We start from the raw sequence: 18,753 nt of genomic DNA, 5'->3' as shown, positions 1-18,753 counted from the left end.
CGATGCACGCCTCATACTCTGCCTGGTTGTTGGATGTTGGAAATGTGAAAGTGAGGGAATGTTCAATGGTTACCCCTTGTCCATCTTCCAACATAATTCCAGCCCCGCTGCCTCTCGGGTTAAAAGATCCATTGACGAAAATAGTCCATACCTACTCCGGATCACCCTCTAGTGTGGCCAGCTCGGCCACGAAGTCAGATAGGACCTGGCTCTTGATGGTCGTGCGAGGTTCAAAGCGGATGTCAAACTGAGAGAGTTCGATTGACCATCTGATCATCCGCCCAGCCAACTCTGGCTTATGCAAAATTTGCCTGATTGGCTGATTAGTTCTGACAATCGTTGTATGAGATTGGAAGTACTGGTGCAACCTACGTGTGGCGACCAACAATGCATACGCCACTTTCTCCAGCTTCTGATACCTCAATTTCGGGCCTTGCAGGGCCTTGCTTGTGAAATAGACCGGGTTTTGACCTTCTGCCGTTTATCGTATCAGCACGGCCGCTACTGCTCCGTCGGACACGGCCAGATATACATATAGGAGTTCGTCAGGTAATGGTTTGGAGAGAATAGGTCGGGCGGCCAAATATTGTTTGAAAGTGTTGAACGCTGCTTCACAATTATCAGACCATTCAAACTTCTTGTTCTTCTTCAATAACTGGAACATGGGGAGTGAATGCTTTGCAGCGGACGGGAGAAACCTGGACAACACAGCTAGTCGCCCATTTAATTGATGGACTTCCTTGACTGTGCAGGGGCTTCTCATGTCGATGATTGCCTGACATTTGGACGGATTTGCCTCGATCCCTCGGCTAGTCAGAAGAAAACCGAGGAATTTGCCCGCCTCTACTCTGAAAGTGCATTTTTCGGGGTTTAGCCGCATGTTGTACTTGCGGAGTTGCTGAAAAATGCTTTCCAAAATGGATACATGATCTTCGCCGGGGAGACTTTTAGCGATCATATCATCCATGTAGACCTCCATGTGCTCTCCAGGTTGGCAAACACCTTGCTCATCATCCTTTGATAAGTTGTCCCAGCATTTTTCAAACCAAAGGGCATGACAGTGTAGCAGTAGGCGGCCTGATCAGTGATGAATGCTGTTTTTTCTTGTTCGGGAGGGTACATCGGGATCTGATTGTAGCCGGAGTATGCGTCCACGAAGGACATGTACTGATATCCTGAAGAATTATCCACCAAATGGTCAATGTTTGGGAGAGGATAAGGGTTTTTAGGGCATACCTTATTGAGATCTGTGTAGTCCACACACATCCGTCACTTCCCTAATGGTTTCTTCACCAACACAACATTTACCAACCACGTGGTGTAGGTGATTTCGCGGATGAAACCCGCCTCTAGCAACTCGACCACTTTCAAAGCGACTTCCTTGGTCCTGTCCGCCCCCATTTTTCGCCTTCTTTGCGCCATTGGTTTAGCACCTTGTTTTGTTGTCAGTCGATGGCAGGCAAATGAAGGATCTATACCAGGCATATCTGCCGCTGACCAGGCGAAGAGGTCCTGGTTTGCCTTCAAAGATGTCTCCAGCCGCAACTTTTGGCTTGGCGGAAGGGAACTGCCAAGGTACACTACCTGCCCTGGGGATTGACCCAACTGTAAAGTTGTTTTTTCTCCTTCTGGTTGTGGTCGGAAGTCTCCTTCGTCCGCCCGGACGTCCAATTCTACCATGTGCACGCCCCGAGGTCTTTTGGAGGGAGGGGCGTGTTGTTTGTTGAAGTGGGGGCGGAGGCTCATCTGGTAGCAACTGCGAGCCGAGTGCTGGTCTCCTTTTACTGTGCAGACTTGGAGGCTGATCGAGAAGAACTTCATGCATAAATGGGGCGTAGAGACGATTGCTCCAAGCCTGTTCAAAGTTGGCCGACCGATTATGGCGTTGTATGCTGAATCGCACTGGAGGACCAAGAACTTTGTTTGGACAGTCCTACTCATGGGGTGGTCGCCGATTGTGAGCCAAATCTCTACATATCCCTTGGGAGTGATTCCCTGACCGGAAAACCCGACCAGCTGTCCATCATAAGGTAGGAGATCGCAGTCCCGAAGCTCCATTTTTTCAAATAGATCTTGAAAAATAACGTCAGCCGAGCTACCCTGATCAATCAACAGGCAACTAACCTTTTTGTTGTTGAGTTTGGCGGTGATGATGAGGGGGTCATCGTGCCCTCGGACGACACCTTCATAATCACGGTCGTCGAAAGTAATGGGAGGAGCGGATCTGTAGTTTTGTCTCTGCTGAGAGCTTCTGGCTGCGACGTGCATTACCTCCCGTACATATTTTTTCTAGGCGGTCCTAGAGGTACCCCCAGCAGCAAAACCTCCTGAGATAGTGTTGATATCAACTGGGCTCCTTGGCCTCCGGTTGTCTGTCCGGTGCCTATCCGCCTGAGGTCGTGGGGTAGGGCGCCGTTGTTGAAATTGTGGGGGGGACCGCCTTCTTGGAGGTTCTGGTCGACGACGTTGTGGTGATCGTCGATGTTGCTCCAGGCCTGCGATGAATCGCTGTAAATGACCAGCCTGTATGAGATCTTCGATGGTATCCCGGAGTTGGGTGCAGTCATTGGTCAAGTGGCCGAACATACTGTGATAGTCACAATATTTGGATCGATCTTGTTGACCTGGCTTGGTAGGGCGGGGGCGTGGGAGTTGGACGAGGTGAGTGGAGAGGACTTCTTGCAGAATTCGTGAACGGCTGGCATTCAGGGGGGTATAGGTGGAGTATTTGGCATACTGTGATAGTCACAATATTTGGATCGATCTTGCGGGCCTGGTTTGGTAGGGCGGGTCGTGGGAGTTGGACGAGGTGAGTGGAGAGAACTTCTTGCAGAATTCATGAACGGCTGGCGTTTAGGGGGGTATAGGTGGAGTATTTGGCCTTTTTGGTTAGTGAGGGTAGGTCGCGGGGTAGGTCGTGTGGTCTTAGCCGTTTGGTTTCTCGTGAGGGGTGATGTGTTTGGGGCTCGGTATGGGTGTGTATATCGTGGGTTTCTTCTAGATTGATGAATTGTTGGGCCTTGGAACGGAGGTCCTCCATGGTAAGGTCGGTGTATTTGGCCAATTCCGTGCGGAAAAGACCTTCCTGAAGTCCCACAACGAGGACATGCACTGCTACTTCGGGGCTTAGGGTACGCACCTTCATTGCCTCGGTATTAAACCGATCTAGGTATGCCCGGATGGATTCATTGGATCCATGGCGAATGCCAAACAGTGTGTATGATGACCTTGGTTGCTCCTTGCTTGTCGTGAACCTTGTGTTGAAGGTCGAAGCGAGAGTTTCCCAAGTGTTGATGCTGTTTGGAGCCAGGCGGGTGAACCATTGGAGGGCCGGCTTTTTAAGAGTCAAGGGGAAAGCCCTACACATGATGGGGTCGGTCGCCCCATGAAATAACATAAAAGCCTCGAAGGCGTCGAGGTGATCTTGTGGGTCCACCGTCCCATCATATTGGTCCATGTTTGTGGGGCGGTTGAAATGGGAAGGTAATGGGTAAGCCATGATGGCAGGTGTAAAAGGATGTCTAGCACCACAAGAGTGGTGCGGGGTTGGTTGGGATGGTGGGCGGGACTCGCTCGCTGACTCTTCACGGTTACTTTCGTGAACAGGGCGTTCCGAGTGATCCTCAGGGTTTATTTTGGATTGGCGGAGTTCTTGTATTACGTCGGCCTGTTGCTGGATGAGCCGCTCCTGGCGTTCCAGCATCTGGAGAAGGTGTTGGGTGGTTGGCTGTTGTTCTGGAGTGGTATGGTGGCTTCGGCTGGCTTGATGGGATGGTTGTCTTGGTGGGGGAAGAGTACTTGGGGCAGGGTCGACTTGGCTGGTAGATAGAGCTCGATTTCTGGTGGTTACCATGATGTGAGTTGGAAGCACAGACGGCGCCAATGTTCTTTGCAAGAACACAAAGGTAAGGACGATGGTTGATCAGCTGTTGAGGAAGGAGAAGAGGATGGTCACCAAAGTAGCAAGATTAGGTATGAGAGCTGGACCCGCCGGTGGAGGTACCTGAAAAGGTTCTCTGACGATCAAGTCAGTGTATGAACTAAGTGAATGGGAATATGAGAATAATGAAGATAGATAGTAGTAGAGTGAGTAATGTTAAAGAGTAAAGAGGTTAAGATACTTCCTGTTGGTAGAGATCCATATTTATAGAAGGGAGAGTTGACTTTGGGCTCTTGGCAGGTGGTGCGACGCGTGGCCGACCAAAGGTATTGTCGGGGGCTGCTTTTCCCATGTCAGGCGGTCTGCCAGGACCGTACACTGTGCCACTCTTGTCTTTTAGCCTGTGGTTGGTTTGGTAGCCGTTCTGCAGCCTGTCTGCCGTGCTGGTAGGTGGGTTGGTGAGGTACTGAAGACATGCTGTCTCTTAGGTCAACTCTAGTGGTCCCTATACGCGGGGCCCACCTCGGCGACCAAGTACGCGACTCTTCGGTTCGCTGGGTAGGAACAATATGTAAATTAAAAAGAATTAAAAAATTATTATTATTATTATTGGTTGAGTGTTATTAGGTTAGGCAACTTATCAAAGACAACAAATATTTGTTCCAGAATCTTACGTGATAATGTCATGTAAGATTTATGTAAAAGCCTTTAACATGATATTTTATTAGTGTTGTTAGCCGCCAATTAAGTGGGCTTTAAATACTCTTACCAGCCCAATCTGTTTTAGTGGGCTTTGTGTATGGCGAGTGCCTTACATAATTTTGCATGTGCTATTCCAATTGTTTAATATTAAAATAAGAGTTGATTTACGAAAAATATATAGATTCAACTTTTTGTTGCTTTAATATTTAAACAAAAAATTTATTCTTATACATATATATAAGTACATTCTTCTATTTATATCTTAGGTCACATTCTTTGTTACATTTATCATACTATACAAGTGGTCCAGTTTTTCTTATTTCAACTAGTAGGATGTTTTAATGTGTATTTTCTCTTCCATTTTTTGACACCATCTTTAATATGTTCTCATTTCTTGAGTGTCTCAGTCTTATTTCGTTGCTAGTATTGTATTATAGCACCCTTATGTCATAAATGTTTTCAAGTGTAGGATAGTAAGATTCCAATATTTGTATTCCAACGAAGAGAAAAAAAATATATACAATAATAGTATATAAGATTTATATACTGTCATTAGATTATCACTATCGATATTCAATAATGGTTGACTTTAAAAAAAATATAATCCAAATGAATGATGAATGGTATATTAACTGTATATAAACCTTTATATCGGCAGTGAATTTGTACATTTCATTCTACATAAATCATAATCTCATATCCAGCAACAACTTTGGTTCATAAAAATACTTGTTCAATATATAGATTAATATCTATATATTAAGAGTGTAAGAATTTTTGCACTTTCAATGTATTATATATCATTATTGATTCATTCTCAATGAAAGTAATATACATAAATGATGTATTATAAAGATTTATGCTATCGACAGTGAGAGATTTTGATCTAAATTTTAGAAGGGGCAACAATATTTAACTACAATTTTATTACTAAAATTAATTGAGTAAAGATGAATATAAAGAATCATATATGAAAAAATTTCAGTTATTTCATTTTTAATATAAGTTACTATCTAATTTATAAGAAATTTATCTTCTATCTTACTAGGTAATTTTGTTTGGTTGTTTTTGTTGCTGAAAATGATATTTATGTAGTAACTAAACCATAATAACTAAAATAAGGTGAAATATGACAAACGACATATTGTTGAAAATTTGTTTTTGTTATGATTGAGAATTTTTCAAACTTGAATGACCAACGATACGGACAACAAAATTTTGAAATTGACATCTCAAACTAATCTTTTGTTGCTCATTGAAATTCACATAATAGATTTATGACAAAAATACACATCTTATAAATATTAAATGAATCATAAGCATCATTATTGTATATATTATCAATACATATATAATCTCTTTCATCAGATGTAAAATAGTTACGAACTTAAATGATATTATTATAAGTAACATTAACATTTACATGTGTAAGAAATTATTTTTTTATAATTTTTAGAAGGATAACACAAGTTACACCACTACATTTTTTACCTACGGCAACACTTTCATTTTCTACGGTTTTAAAACTATGGTCTTAAAATATATTTGGCCACAGTTTGTAATAATTTGTCATTTTTATCAATTTTTTATATTTACATACCACAACGGTGTTAAACCGTTCTTGTAGAGGAATAGACAACGATTTTTTAAGCGTTTTCTTATGTATTTTAAAAAACCGTTCTCGTTTATATTAGGTCACACTATTTTTGCATTGCCATATGAGTTTTAGGAAAACCGTTCTCTATTGCCTTATTAATCAATTTATTATTATTTTTTCTACCCAATTTAGTGAGAAACCCTTTCACGCTCATCCATTTAGTGAGAAACCCTTTCGCCCCCAAAACTCCATACTTCATCTCTTTCACCCTCAAAACCTCCAAACTTCATCCCTTTCACCCCCAAAACCTACAAACTTCACCCCTTTCATGTTAATCTCTTTCACCCTCAACCTCCAAACTTCCTTTACTATTAAGATTGATGAACCGAAAACCTTAAATCCTAATTTCTACATGATCGACGAACCGAAAATCCCAACCGACCAATTTTTTCTGTGACAAACACTCACAATTACGTCTTCTCTTTCACGATTGAGGATTTTCGTTCATCGCCATTGTGGATTTTCACTTCCTTTGAACACTCTCTGAATTAGCTCCACATTGTAGTAAGGTATCCTTTTTCCTGTTCAACATTATTCGATTCTTCTCATTTTATGGATTCTCGAGTGTACGAGGGAGTGTATATTTTTGTAATATTATGATTGTTTACTCATTTTATGGTTGTTTACTTCACTACTAAATATGCAAAGCATGCTGAAAGCTATAATGATTTGTATGAATTTCATGTGCTTTTCTCATGTATACATATCCATCGTCTGAAATGAAAGTTAGCTATGAATTTGGTGTGTCAAGGAATCTGAGTTTCGGGGTGCAATGACTTAATTTTGTGTTTTTTTATTGCTGATATAATCTCATTTAAGAGAACAAATTGTGATGATTACAATGCTAAATATGCTCTGTTCTGTTTACTGTTAAATTGTGATTATAATCTCATTTAATGTTATGTTATGTTTTATTTTAATTCTTTTCAAATGAAAAACATGCTCCTAACTTCACTGCTAAATATGCTCTTCACTTTATTCTATATTACTTTCCATAATGGTTATTGAGACCGGATCAGACCGAACGGTCCGGCCGGTCTGACTGTAACCCGTTACCGGAAGCCACTCCATTTCACCAGTTAGTCGGACGCCTTTCCTAACCGTTTCTGGCCGTGCAAAATCTAGTTGACTCCGGATAAACCGGGATAACCCGGATGATTAGGCCGGCTGGTTCAAATAACTTGAAAAAGTGGAGGCCAAAATAAATCATAACCATCTCACCTAGAAAGAAACAGATCTCACCCAGAAAGAAAAAGATCAAAATAGATCTCACCCAGAAAGAAAGAGATCAAAATAGATCTCACCCACAAAGAAATAGAACAAAATAAATCTAGTCAAATGAAACCCTGTAGAAACGAATCAAAACATATTGTCGAGGCTCCAAACAAAATTATCGTTAGCCATATATCGTCCAACGCTTGTTCGTCGTCCATTGTCTACTGTCAACCGCTGGATGCCGTCGTCTAACACTCTGCGTCGCTCGTCCATCATCTAGTGGAAGTCCAAGTCCAAGTTTGAGAAAGATATGCTTGAACCATTCTTATGGTTCTATATTTGTTTCGAGTGTTGAGAGAGAGAGAAAAGAGACTTAATGAGTGTTAAGAGAGAGAAAAGAGACTTAATGAGTGTTAAGAGAGAGAAAAGAGACTTTAGAGAGTTTATTCCCTCCTTTTTTTTTCACATTTTGTTGTTTCATTTATCTATGATGCATACTGATAGTTTGAATATGTAATGTTTATTAGATTATTTTACTAAAAGTCTAAAATAATAAATTTGTCACTTGTATACTGATTTATTTTGATATACTTTTATTTGGATTTTAATGTATATGCATTATGCAAAACATAATATTGTGTTATTTACTTATTTTTATTAATTATATTATATGTATACATGATATTATGATGTTGTTCGGTCCGACCGAACAGTTTAACTGGTTAAACCGGTTAGAACCTATACGGGACCTCTTCCAGTTTGATGTCCGACTCGGTTATAACAAGCATGCCATTTAATTACATATTCATACTGCCCTATTTTGATTCCCTGTAACAATATTTCATTGATGATTGTGATATTGTTGCTTTGAAAGATTGTTTGATTTTTGGAGCATTTTTTGTTCTAATTATGTGGACCTCTTCAATAAATATATAAACTAATTATTGGCATGCAGTTGAAAACCTCAACCAGGTTGTGAATAATCAATTGAGAGTTTGAGACTCCATCTCATTATTACTTCTGATTTTACTGTGAAAATGAAACTTTTGTTTTTAATTTTAGAAGAGGTCATGGTCAATAAGACTTTTTAATTAATAGTTAAAACCCATATTTATATTACAGTGATAATGGATAAATAAGATTGTTCATTAAAATGGTGATCATTGATTAGAGTAATGAGTCACTAGCAACTAAATCCTAAGTTGGTGAATTTATGAAAGTGGTGATCATTGATTAGAATAAAGCTCCAATTTATACATAATTATAATTTCTTATGTACAATGCTAATATATTATGAAACAAAGCTGACAGGTTTCTATCTCCATTATAAATGATGCACTTTATTCATTAAAATTCATCCTACATCAAACCTTTTATTAAAATATAGTGGCCATTTTTTGTTATCTATCACTAAAAAAATTCATTGCCACATAATATAACTACTTTAGAAAACTCCAGAGGTAGTTAGGACAAGAATATAGATACCCTAGATTGATATATTGATATGAAATCTAGTTGTACAAATAATGAGTTAAGATTATGTACACTCTAGACAGAATCTAATGCAGAAGATTATATGGTTGTATTGGGTGATTCTTTTGTGCATGTAGCTCCAAATTTGAATTTGCAATCATGTGTTTTATTTGATCAAACAAGTTTGTCAGTTTTTGTTCTTCTCTTTCTTATGCCATATTCTTTTATTTTGTTGTAAATGATAATCAAAAGAAGTAACAAATTATGATGTAGTCTCACACCTTTATGAGATAAGACATGACACTTTACTTGTATTTTCAAATGTCTCCTTTCCTTCTTTTTTTCATCTGCATATTTTTTATGATTTGTATGGAAAGTAATAGTTGAATGAATATTTTAATATTATATTTATTTTGTGATATACTAGAGCATTTAGAGATCAATACCTTAGACATAATTTCAATTGGCTTAAATAACCAATTTAATTATTTTTATTTTCCAAAATTCTAGTTAACTTGATGGACAAAGAATGGATTAAATTGCCGATGTATAGCTCAGAGTACATTGATAGTGTTGAGTTTTTTCTGAATTATGCTTACACCAATGGAAAACCGCAAGGAGGAGAAATTTTGTGTCCTTGTGCTAACTGTCACAATACCCGCTGAGAAGTCAGAGCTATAGTGTATGACCATCTAATAAGGTATGGATTTGAAAAGGAATATGATGTATGAGTTCGTCATGGTGAGGTTCTAAAAGACATGGATCTTGATGGTTGTATGGATGATGATGATGGTTCAGTTGATGATATTGAAGGATTATTGCATGATACATTTAGAGATGTGGCAGAAGACTATAAACTTAACAATGGCCTCAATGATGATGCTAAAAAGTTCTATAATCTAATTGAAGAAGCACAACAAGAGGTACCCAGGTTGTAAGAATTTCTCTATATTATCATTCACGATTCGAATGTACTTGTTGAAATATCTTCACGGGTGGAGTAATGCATCATTTACCTCTTTGCTAGGGCTCTTGAGAGAAGTTATGCCTCATTTGAATATCCATGATTCATTTTATAAAACTAGATGCATGATAATGGATTTGGGGCTTGATTATGAATAGATTGATGCATGTCCTAATGACTGTATGTTATATTGGAAGGATCATAAGAATGACTGCTCCTGTCATGTATATGGTGCTTCACGATATACAAAATCATCTAGTGAGAATGATGAAAACAATAACGCTCACAAAGTCCCTGCTAAAGTTTTAAGATACTTTCCCCTAATTCCTAGACTTCAAAGACTATCTATTTGTTCAAAGACATCTAGCTCGTTAAGGTGGCATAAAGAAGAGCATTTAAAAGATGGGAAGTTGATACATCCTGCCGATGACGAGGCATGGAAAGATTTTGACAAGCGTCACCTTGACTTTTCTATTGACTCACGCAACATAAGACTTGGTTTGGCAAGTGACAGATTTAATCCTTTTAGATCAATGAATTTGTCTCACAATATATGGCCTATTGTACTAATACCATATAATTTCCCCCTTGGTGGTGTATGAAGGCTGAGTATTCTATTCTATCATTAATAATCCCTGGACTAAAATCACCAGGAAATGACATTGATGTCTACCTCCAACCACTAGTTGATGATTTAAAAGTATTGTGGGAGTCAGGAGTAGAGACTTATGATGCTTCGAAAAATCAAACTTTTCAGATGAGAGCAGCATTAATGTGAACTATTAATGACTTCCATGCGTATGCTATGCTGAGTGGGTGGAGTACAAAAGGGAAACTCGCATGCCCTTGTTATAATTATGAAACTAATTCAGCTTATCTGACGCATAGTCGAAAAATGTGTTATATGGACCATTGCGTATTTTTGCTTATCAATCATGAATATAGATCAAATGCAAAAGCTTTTAATGAGAGAAAAGAATTTAGGCCTCCATCTCATTTTTTAGAAGGTGTGCATATCTTAACATTGTTAGAAAACTTCAATAATATGTTTGGAAAGATGCAAAAGAAGTCCAACGAAGGTCCATGGAAGAAGAAATCAATTTTTTTTGAGTTGTCATATTGGAAGCACAATCTTTTAAGATACAACCTTGATGTAATGCACATAGAGAAAAATGTATTTGACAATATAATTTCAACCTTGTTGGATATAGCAGGGAAGACAAAAGATCATGAAAGAGCTCGTTTTGACTTACAAGAGATGGGTATTATAAAAAAGCTTCATTCGAAAGAGACAAATGATGGTAATATGCAAAAGCATGTTTCTCTATGACACCAAATGAAAAATCTATCTTTTGTGATGTCCTAAAGGATGCAAAAATACCATATGGTTGTGCATTATTTCAAGATGTGGTAATGTAGCTGAAAGGAAAATTTATGGTTATAAGAGTCATGATGCACATTTCATGCTACATTATTCGCTTCAAGTTCCAATGAGAAGTACAATGTCTAGCCAATTGCTCATCCTATAATTCGTCTATGTTCATTTTTTTCGTTGTCTATGCCAAAAAGTTATTGATGTAAAGGATTTGAATATCTTACAATCAGAGATTGCAGAAACACTTTGTCAATTCGAGACCATTTTCCCTCCTAGTTTCTTTGATGTGATGGTTCATTTGCCTATACATCTAATGAATGAGTTGAGATTGGGAGTGCCAGTTGAATTACGGTGGATGTATTTTCCAGAAAGATATTTAGGTAAATTGAAGAGTTATGTTCGTAAGAAAAGTCGTCCAGAAGGTTGTATTGCTGAGGGATACTGGTTGAAGAATGCTTGACTCTATGCTCAAGATATTTACATAGTGGTGTGGAGACAAGGGTTAATAGAATGACAAAAAACATTGATAAATGTGACCTTTCCGCAGTTCAGATTTCTTGGGAACAATGGCTTGGAGTTCAGGTTTTTGTCCCCTTGTTTACACTAACTAGAAGGTTGTACCAGACAAAGATCTCATATGGGCTTATGTCAAGGTATTAGTTTAGAAGTTGCTCTTGTAAATTTGTGTTCCTGCATGTGTGTTTAGATCTTTCTAATTATGCTTCTTTTCTTTGTAGCAAAAATACATCATTCTAGATGTAGGAAAAAAAGCTGTATTCACTATTCTAAATGATGTTTGGAGGCGACACAAATGCGTTTATCAAGGAAGAACATTTTAGAAAGTACAAAACCACATATGAGGGCCTGAAAAATCGACCCAAAGACATTCCAGAATCACACTTTAAGGAATTGATACGATATTGGAGTTTTGGAAATATTCAAGTAAGATTCTTAAACTTTAGTTTATGTTAAATTGCAATACATTGCACAAATACTTGAGTCAAATTAGACTATTATAGCCAACAAACTACAAATTAACTTGAGTAACCTTATTTAAAAGTGACATGAGTATAATACTGAAGCACGATAGTGAATTAACTGTTTTTACTTGGTCTGTTTATATGTTCCATATTATGCATTAGGACTAGGAATTCACTTGTCGAAATCTTTGCAGTACATGATTGTATCTTTGATGCAAGTTTGAAATTGAAATATAAGTGCTAAAAACTATCATGCAAGAATGGAGAAAAATAACATGTGTCATGCAAGAATGTAGAAAAATAACATATGTCATGCAAGAATGAAGTGCTAAAATTTCCTGCTGTATGATTTGAATGATTGGAATTGACTTTGGTATTATTGTATATAGAAAATGAGTGAATAAAATTCGAAAAATAAAGCTCAGTAGAAATGGAGACACCGAACGGGACCTATAAACTTCGGTGTCATAAGGGAAATATTGGTATGGTATTTTAATTATAAACGTAATTATTTATATTATTTGGTGTAGTTGTTGTACTTAAATATTTTATTTTTGCAAAATGCAGTGTGCAACTAAGGAGAATAAAGAGATGCCCAACCAAGCTGAAATGTTTTGTGAAACTAGACAAAGCAAGAAAGGAGAGCCATTGGACCAAGAAACAACTAATGCAATGGTAAGTTTATTTTTTAGTATATATAGTAAGTTCTAGATTATGACTAGATTTTAATAAACATGGTCAATAAAGGATTAGTGTGTTGGAGTTTAGCCATGAGTTAGGCACAACTCGATTGCAGAACAAAAATATAGTTTTTATGCTAACTCGATTGCTTCTAAAAATGTCAAGCACAACTTAAAGATTTAATTGAAAATTATAGTCAATAACATGATGAAGCTTTTCAGAGTGTGTTTAGGAAAGAAAAGTCTGGAAGAGTTCGATGTCATAGAAGAGTTACCACACCCACCCTTTTGAAAAGAACAGAAGAAATAACAAAATTTGAGAAAAAACATGCTGATGAATTGAAATTGTTAAATGATAAAGTTGAGGAAATGAAGGCAAAACATAAGCAATAAATGTCATCAATGGAACAAAAATTTCAAATTTTGCTAAGGAATATCATAAATCAAAACAACTCAGGAGTAGATGTCGAGGCATTAGCAACAATGTTATCAACACCGGGTACTTCTACATCGATACATGTTCCAAATAATGATAAGGTAATTTCTTATTTATTTCTACCATCATATTTATTTTTGGAAAAACTTGATGTTTATTCATATATAAGCTAACAATATTATAACTTCTTTATTTGCAGCAAAATCATGTGGAAGACAATTTGCCGCATACAGTATAGATGAGAATGAATCAAGATTTCCTATTTTGGATTATGATTATATTTTGTTAAACATTATTGGACATAATTGTATATGATATGACTAGTAGTAGAGTGGTTTGTGTAGTGATGTTTGTCACTTTCAAAAACATAAGTTTGTATTTTGGTTCAACAAATTTAGAGTAACAAATACTCATGTTTTAAATTAATTAATGTTATGAATATCCATTAAAAAAACATTTATTCATATATCTTATTATTTATTGATCTCAAAGTATTATTGAAAAATAATGATTTTCTTTGAGTAGTTAAGATTTGTATATATGGTGTAGCAAATGCAACGATTATCTATTTCCAAAATGGACATAGGACCAAAGACAACGGTTTTCATGCCTATGTAGACAATGAGAACAGTTTCAAAGTTGTTACTTATAAACACAACTGACAACGGTTTCCAAACTATTGCCTTTATACAAAGTGGCAACGGTTTCAAAACTGTTGCCTATGAAAACAACGACCACGGTTTTCTACTTTCCTTTTAGATCATGGTTTTTAACCATTGCCTTTAACATTGAACGTAAAACATTGTCTATTTATATTAGATAACGGTCTTAAAAAGTGTTTCCAAAAGTGTAAAAATCGTGGCCTAAATAAAAGGCAACGCCTCAGACTACCACAGTTAAAAAATCGTTGCCTTTGGTAAGGAGAACAGTTTTTTGACTTTTGGCCAAGGTTTTCAGACGTTGCCATAGGTCAAAAATGTTGTAGTGTTATACTATATTTATTTATAATCTATAAATGTGTATTTTCATAAAGACTTCATTTGGGTGGAGGTACGTGAGGTGCATATGTTATTCCAAAAAGTATGTCACTATATGTGTCACTTTTTATAATTAAATAGTTTAATAATTAAATACTCAACCATAACAAGTGACACATGAAACAAAACAAGGACAACAAATATATTGCTATAGGTAAAGAGGTAAAAAACATTATTTTAATCAAATAAAAATTAAAAGTTCACGGGGCAGTTGTCCCCACCTGCCCTTTAGATGTTCTGCCCCTGACTCTCGGTGAATAACTATTAATCCTAGTTTTAGTACTACCAAGAATATTCTCTCACCTTTTTGGTTAATGAACTAATCTTTTTCGGGGTTTGTGGTTGCCCTTCCCAACACATGTCGTTCACATGAATCAACATTTAACCTTTTGGTTATCTTAGAGATCTAGCAGAGTCTTACGCAACTAAACCAACATTTTTTTGGTATACTAATCCTAGTTAATAATACATAAATAGTGAATTAATAAACACAAATTAAAAAAGGATTGAGTAAAAATATGGAAGTTGAAGAATTAAATTAGGAAATACGAAATAAATATTTTTAGTTGAATTAGATGAAGTTAATCAATGCAAATTAATGAAGAGTGCACAAAACTGTCACAAGGGTTTATGTGTAAAGAATAGATAAAACTTTATAGCTTGTATATGAACTGTGAAGATATAAAATACTTCTTATATAATATAATTAATTATGCATGTATCCACTTTAAATTTAAACTCTTTACTTTTAAAATTTTTATTTGTTATTATGTATATGTGATTTATAATTTAAGATATTTTCTCATCATATATATCTCTTTACAATATAATTACTATAATTATTATTTTTTAAATTATCCACCCAATGTCTTTTTTAGCATCCTTTTATTATTAGATTAACTGTATAGTATATTATAGGATGATTTAAGTTTTTATCCTTCCAAAATATACCCTTCTTGAAATTGGCCACTTTACCTTTTTAGTGTAGAGAAAAACTTGTGTGAAGAGAATATAATTTTTTTTATGGTGTTATTTTCTGTACTTTAACTACTTTACTCCAATCCAGTCACTTATTTTTGTTATACGTGTCAAACAATATTTCCATAATGTCATTCACATTCGTAAACTATCTTCATGACCTGCGACATGTATAATTACTTTCTAAAAATAAAAAAGTAAAAACTATTTGTTTTTAATAATTTCATAAATTAATTAAATAATTAAAAACTTAAATAAAAAACTTGTGTTGGCTTAAAGGTTGCTTTAGACATTTTGGATTGCTTCCAATTGGAACTAATTGGAGCACCCAAAAAAAATGGAACTAATTAAAACGTGGCTTATGTATATTGCTGGTAATTAATGGTAGCACGTCATAAAAATTTATTAATTAACATATTATATTATCATTAGTATAAGAGATTTGAAACATGATTTATGAGAAAATTAATTAATTCCCTTTTGACAAATTCAGAACCACAGCTGGAAAAGTGGCAGGACACAAAAAAGTTAGAGTTGACTCTGTAAAGAAAAGAGTCCTCAATTAATCCACAAAATGCAACCATAATCACAACACAATTTACAATAAATGTTTACATATTTCAAGACAAATTAGATAAAGTTTTATGATTATTGTCCATGTGTTTTGCCTCCCTTTGATTTGTTTATAGAATCCGATTTTTTTCTGAAGTTAATTAATGCTAAATTATTAGAGAATTGGAATTCAAAGAAGACTATTATTAGAAAGTAGTTTTGGTAGTTACAGTTTGTTATACTGTAAATAGAAAGTATACATTGTATTCAAAGTCAAGTCAATAACAATTTGCTAAAAAAGTTTCTCTTTAAAAAAACACTAATATTCCATTCTTCTATTTTTCATTCTCGAGTGATTAGTGATGTGTGTGATTTCTTTTTTTCTCCAACAAATTGATATCAAGAGCTTGAGCAAGATCACATTATTCTCCTTCAACATCATGGGTCATCAAGGCCATTCATTCCCGGCAAACCTACCCATTCTTGACGGCAAAAACTGGAATAAATGGAGTATTCAAATGAAAGCCATCACGGGTTTTCAAGAAATTGAAGAGATTGTGGAAGAAGAATATCCAGATGTTGATGAGGCTGTAACAGATTCACAAAGGCTTACTTACAAGAAGAATAGGAAGAAAGATTGGAAAGCAATGTGCCTCATCCATCAATATGTAGATGAAGCACATTTTGAGAAGATTGCAGCAGCAAAATCCTCACATGAAGCATAACAATTGAAGAAAGTCAGCCTACAAACTATGAGACGCCAATATGAATTGATGGAAATGGAAATGAGTGAAAGAATTGCACAATTCTTCAACAGAATTATCAGCCTTACAAATCAAATGAAGGCATGTGGTGAAGTGATCAATGAACAAACAATCATTGAGAATATTTTGAGAACTTTAACACCCAATTTTGACCACATAATTGTGGCAATCGAGGAATCCAAGAACCTTGCAGAATTGAAGCTTGAAGAACTCCAAGGTTCTCTCGAGGCTCATTAGTAGAGGCTCAATGAGAGGTCCACTAAGAAGTCCACTAATCAAGCCTTGCAGGCCCATATTTTTAAGAGACGAGGATTTTACAACAAATGTGGTAACATGAACCGAGGAATGGGGAGAGGTTATAGAGGAAAAAGTTCAAATCATCAAGATCAGGAAAGACTTGACCATGATCACTCACTATGCTTATCCAGAAAAGCAGGAGCCAATAATTGGAGAGAAGGGAGGGAAATAGTACACAGAAAGAGGATCAAGTGTTTTAATTGCAATAAGGTTGGACACTTCTCCTCTAAATGCCAAGCCTCTCCAAGTCAATATGATTCCAATGGCAGACATCATAATGAGGCACACATGGTGAAGGAAAAAAGAATTGATAAGGATGATGATATCCATGTCCTGCTGATGATGACTACAAACCAAGAAACCAGTGGTGGTGAAACCTGGTATATTGACTCTAGCTACTCCAACCATATGACATGCCATAAGAATTGGCTTGTCAACTTTGACTCGATCAAGAAGAGTAAAGTTAGATTTGTAGACAACAAAGTAGTTCAAGTTGAAGGCACTAGAGATGTGATGATAACAAAGAAGGATGGAGGGAAAGCCTTGCCATAATCACATATATTCTCTTTGTATCAAATATGGGAAACAATCTCATCAGATTGGGGACACTACTAGAGAAAGGCTTCTCAGTTAATATGCAGAATGGTTATCTAGAGATCTTTGACTCTGTAGAATGGTTATCCGGAGATCTTTGAGTCTGCAGAAAGGAAGATCATGAGGACTCCTCTCACACAGAATAGAACATTCCAGGTGAATCTTAATACTGTTGAATCTAAGTGTCTTAATGTTGAAATGTTAATTGATGACACATCGCTATGGCACATGAGACTTGGTCATTTAAACTTTAAAGATCTAAGTCTCATGAAGACCAAAAACATGGTTCTTGGTTTGCCCTCAGTTTAGGTACCTAAGAAAGCTTGTGATAGTTGTTTGATTAGCAAGCAACTAAGGTCCTCATTCAACAAGTTCACTGTATCTAGAGCCAACAACCTGTTGCACATTGTGTACTCAGATGTATGTGGAACATTACAGATTCCCTCCTTAGGTGGAAACAAATACTTTGTCACCTTTGTAGATGAATTTAGCAAAAAACTCTGGCTTTATTTGATAAAGGCTAAGAGTGATGTGTTTGGCATATTTAAGGTCTTCAAGTGCATGGTTGAGAAGCAATCAGAGAAATCAATCTGGATACTAAGAACATATGGTGAAGGTGAGTTTGTATCCAGAGAATTTGAAGCATTCTGCAGTGAAAATGAGATTCAACATGAGGTAACATCACCATATACTCCTCAGCATAATTGAGTTGCTAAAAGGAGGAACAAAACCATTCTAAACATGGTTAGAAGCATGCTCAAAACAAGGAATTTGCCATAGAGCCTATAAGGTGAAGCTACAATAACTACAGCCTATGTTTTAAATCATTGCCCTACAAAGAGACTGGAATTTAAGGTGCCTGAGTAAATTTGGCCAAGGAGGAAACCCTCAATTAGACACTTTAGGATCTTTGGGTCACTATGCTATATGCATATCCCTGATCAAAAGATAAGAAAATTGAATGATAAAAGTGAAAAAATGATTTTTGTAGGATACAATCCCACAGATCCTACAAACTACTAAATCCAAGGACACTTAAAGTCATGTTCAGTAGAGATATGCACTTTGTTGAATCAAGCTCTTGGTAGGAAGAGAAATCAACATCAGAACCAACCACTCAGATCCAATTAGAATGGAACACACATGACCTCAACACTGAGTCTCGCAAT

General features: G+C 36.3%; 1 long non-coding RNA gene across 1 annotated transcript; it reads left to right on the top strand.

Moving 5' to 3' along the window:
- Window positions 11,970–13,738, top strand: LOC109344875. The gene is made up of 4 exons (XR_002107354.1): window positions 11,970–12,208; window positions 12,636–12,728; window positions 12,814–13,463; window positions 13,562–13,738. It is a non-coding gene; the product is annotated as an uncharacterized LOC109344875 (long non-coding RNA).

This window comes from Lupinus angustifolius, chromosome LG04 (genome assembly GCF_001865875.1).
Source record: "Lupinus angustifolius cultivar Tanjil chromosome LG04, LupAngTanjil_v1.0, whole genome shotgun sequence".
In the NCBI taxonomy this organism is placed as follows: Eukaryota; Viridiplantae; Streptophyta; class Magnoliopsida; order Fabales; family Fabaceae; genus Lupinus; species Lupinus angustifolius.
The sequence above is the reverse complement of the archived record's forward strand: the minus strand, read 5'-3'. Positions and strand labels throughout refer to the sequence as shown.